Genomic DNA, 4788 nt, shown 5'->3' with positions numbered 1-4788 from the left:
TCACTTACAATTCTTGGAGACTAGTCAAATCACTGAATACACCTAGTCTTAAATCGGTTATTTCGTTATCATCCAACCACCTTTAAAACAAAAAACAAACTTAATAAACAATATATTTCTTAAGCAAAAGTAAAATATAAAATAGTAAAGTGTTACCTGTAGTAAAGATGTTGCTTTCAATTGGCCCTGCGTTTTAATCCTTTTTCTCCTGAATTTGCTCATAATAAACTACACTTATTATGCCTGACAACAAAACTTATTTTATGTAGAGCGTTAGTACCATATGAAAAGTAAAAATTATTTTGGAAATAATAATATTTTTTTAACCGATAATTGAGCTGTAACCAGTATGTAACCGACATGATGATACTCCTTTTACATAGGCTACCGGTAATGCATATAAATTCATTGCGATCAATGTTTTACGTGAAATAGTTAATGTGTGAAAACGATGAAAAATGTTGTGAAATTAATTATTTGTAAAGTAATATATTCTTGGTACAGAATCATAGTTTCCAACCGTCTCGAATCGTGCGGGACGGCCCCGCATTTCAAAGTGATTTTTGGGTGGAACATGCATTTTGCAGAAACACATGTGTGATCATAAATTTGTCGTGCAAGTCTAGGCGTGATGACGAATAATCACGATAACATATTTAAAATTCACGATAACATATTTAAAATTATTTGAATTTAGTTTTAATAAAAAAATATAAAACGGTATATATACCGAAATATTAATGTTCCGAACATATTGAAAACACAATTAACTCTTTACCACCAGTGGTTGCAGAGATATAGTGACCCTATTGCTATGACCTTGAAACATGTCAAGGGTTAGAAACAACATTTCCGTTCATATTTTAGCAAAATATTCTATTAGAACATGAATGTTCTGAACAAATCGGTACCGAAATTAACTCTCTACCACCAGTGGTTGCTGAGATATGACGACACTATATCTAAGTGTATCTTATCTTATCTTATGACCTTTGACCTTATCTTTTGACCTGTCGCCACATTTTGAAATGTGTTACCAAGCCAAAAATGATTCTTGGACCACCCTAAACCAATTTCTGAAGTCAAATTGTCTGGACCTCAACGTGCATACAAAACCTGGTCTGGCTACTAGGGTAGAATGGGTAGAAATAGTGTCTAACGATAGGAAAGTTTCGCCACCGCAGCCTATTCATTTTTTTTGGTTTTTTTTTGTTTAAGTAATGAAATGTTTGTGTACATAGTTCGGGTGCTTAAATTAAACATACATTGAAATTCGAATTGCACGTAGCTTTATTAAAAATATTTTTGTTTATGTACCCGGTTTTGTCAACAAAAACTAAGCGCCAGCGGATTCGCCCCCAGAACCCCCACTGGGGCTCCGTCCCTCCGGACACCAATGGGGGCTCTGGTGGCCTCTGGCCCGCGTTTCAAATCACGCATTTCAAATCTTTCAGGTTGGTAACTATGTTGAATCAATTGTCATTAAACAGATATTAAATATGATTTTTAACAATGTTTTAATTATTACTCATCTTGTGATCCATCACTATACTTTTCAATAATATTCAATAATTAATGAGGTGTATATTGTCGATAATAATACGTAAATTTATAATTATACATTTGGTTAGTCAGACACACGTTTTAATTAATGTTAAAGAACAGATTATTAAGGAAGCAAAAGTGGAATTATATGCATCCCTAAATAAACTATGTATGTACACACATTTTACTTTTTGGTCTCTGTTTGTAATTGCGGATTAGTCAATTTGGTGTCAAACTACTCAGAAATGTCATTGACAGAAAACAATTTATTCAATGATAAAATATTCAAAGATAAATAAAAAGCCATGAATTACACTTATTATTTTTTTTCCATTTAAATGTTAAAAAACAGCAACAACATAATCAATAAATCAACATAAATCATGCATTTATTAATACTAAAATAATTTACTTTGGAAACTGAGACCATTTTAGATACTATTTCTGTACATACTAAATTTTGTTTTTCATATTACTGTAAACCTAATGGGTTTTGATAAATTTACTCTGCACTTCGGAATTTCCAATAAAAAAAAGAAAATTAATTAAAAAGACCATAGATTAAAAATAAGTAAGGCATAACATATTTTTAATCTATGTTAAAGCATAACTATTTTTACATAATGAAATTTAAATAGTAAATCAAATTATTATTTGTGGCTTTTATTTTTTAAATCAATTAAGAACATAATCTCAAAACAAAATTTAATAATATGAAAGATCGACGTTTCGGGTCCATCATGGAACCATTCTCAAGATCAAGTAAATTGAAAAAACTAAAAACAAAAATGCCAAGCAGTGACAGGAAGTAAGTAATTAATTTACATATCAATAGGGCCTACTCTGTGGAGCTACAATGGAGCTAGGCAATAATTAGCCCTTCTTAGCAGATTAACTAGATAAACAATCAGTTTGTTTGTTAAGTGTAGGTTTCAGTTCTTTGATCCAAAGCATTTCTTTAATTAAGCAATCAATAAATACATTTGTTGATTTCGTTAGACAAACTTGGATTTGCACTTAGATAAAACCTTGAAATAATTAACAGTTTCAGTAGCACTAATATAATGATCTTTTAAATGTTGTCCTATGTTACATTTACTGTGCATAATCATTTCATATTTAAAATAGAATTATTTAATCAATCAGTAACTTGTGTTTTTTTTAATGAAATTAACGATTTTCTTTAAAAAGATGGTACCCAAGGCGAGACTTTTTTTTATACCTTGTTTGACAAATTCGCTGACTATTGTACATTTTACTGTACTGTTTTTCCGTTTTAAAATGTTTGTGCTCGTTAGCAATTTAGATTTATTGTTGATGTTATCCATGACAGTAATACGTACCGCGAAATGCCAAGCCTCTGAAAGTCCCCATAGTTGGTATTCGCCACGTTATTGGACATTTTTATTTCAAATTTCGCGAAAATGGTTTATAACATTCCCTGCAAGTTCGCCGTTCAAAACTGGTGCCGAATCAATGTTTTAGGGCCTCCCATCAGAGCCATTAATAATAATAATATTAATAATTGGCCGCAAATATAGTAATAACATCTAATAATATTAATAATTTAAAAAAATACTTAGACCTACTCCCAGAGCTACTCATAGGAGATAAAAACTAATTTATTTTAGTTCTCAAATATGCATATTCTTTATGTTGATTTATTAATTAAATTTTTGCTACAAGGTATTTTACAACATTTATTTATTTTTTTTTTCTTTAATTTTATAATTGAAGGCCATTTTTTATTTCTTGATTCAATTCTTGCTTATACAGTATTTAAATATTTGAAGATTAAAAATAAAATATATCATTTCTATTACAGAATTTTTCATTGGGGCCATTTTTACCTACCTGTCATATTGGGCCATTTTTACCGGGGCCATTTTTTCCGGGGCCATTTTTTCCGGGGCCATTTTTTCTGTGGCCATTTTTTTCCGGGGCCATTCTTACCTACATTCGTAACAAAGGTAACTACGTAGGTGAGACGGGGTGTAAACTCCCAAGGATTAATAATCACAAAAAGTCTATCAGGGATAACCTCAAAGGTTTTCCTGTATGTGAACATTTTAATTCTACAGGCCATTCCATCAAAGATTTAAGGTTTATCATTATATGGTCCAATTACAGATACCTTATTAAGGAAAGACGATGTGCTGAAATACGTTGGATCCTGCACCTCAAATCGCATGTAAAGGGACTGAATAAAGACCTTGGCTTTGTCAGCGAATACTCATTTGTACATCCATCTTAACTAGTCTTACAGCACATCTAAATTGATTTATGTCCCACGAAACATATTTCTGGTGTATAATTCCATTATGTGCTCCCTTTATTTACCATTATTTACTATTGGCATTATCATTTCTATTATTATGTTGAAATAGCCGCCATTTTTATTGCTATGCTTACAGGACAGTTATATATATACCGTATATTTATATGTCACACAAGACTATTCCTGGTATATTATATTTTATTAAGAGCTCATTTTAATTATACTGTTTTAATTACTATATTACATACACTAGTAAAATATAGCCGTCGTAATTATGATGCATCTTTCATTAGTGCTCTTTTTATTTACCATTATTTACTATTTGCATTTTATATTTTTTATTACTGTGTATTATAATCAACTACTGTATTCCTGTAGTCTTTGTCAACGTCTGACATAATTTTTTTGACATAGTTTTATACTGTCTCTTATACACATCTAGATGTGTATAAGAGACAGTCATTAGGCCTACTAATTATTAGGCCTATTAAACAAAACTCAAAGCTTGCAAAAATATTAAAACCAACAGAACCACAATATTACATTTCTGTATTTAAAAAGACCTGGCCTGTGGTTTATGGATTGAAGATTAATCACGCTATTGCCTATGTTATATAATTATAGTATAGGCATATTAGGCCTACATCTATATTACGTGTACTGATGCATTGACGTAGGCCTATGAATAATATTCATTTTGAGTGATCCCAGGAAAAAATTGTATTGGCTAGCAAGAACAAGCTTTAAAACATTAACAATGTGTTCAAAAGCGGCCCCCACGGCTCCCCATGGCTACGTATGTGGTGGATTCGATAATGGACATGAAAATATTGGCATAATCGGGGGCCATTTTTGTCCCCCATGGGGGGATATATATATATATATATATATATATATATATATATATATATTTCATTTGTGTTCCACGTGTGTTCCGACAGAATAATAGAAAATAATGAAACAAC

This window comes from Anneissia japonica, unplaced genomic scaffold (genome assembly GCF_011630105.1).
Source record: "Anneissia japonica isolate Jap-2015-1 unplaced genomic scaffold, ASM1163010v1 scaffold12795_len16683_cov124, whole genome shotgun sequence".
NCBI lineage: Eukaryota > Metazoa > Echinodermata > Crinoidea > Comatulida > Comatulidae > Anneissia > Anneissia japonica.
This window is presented reverse-complemented; position numbering follows the sequence as displayed.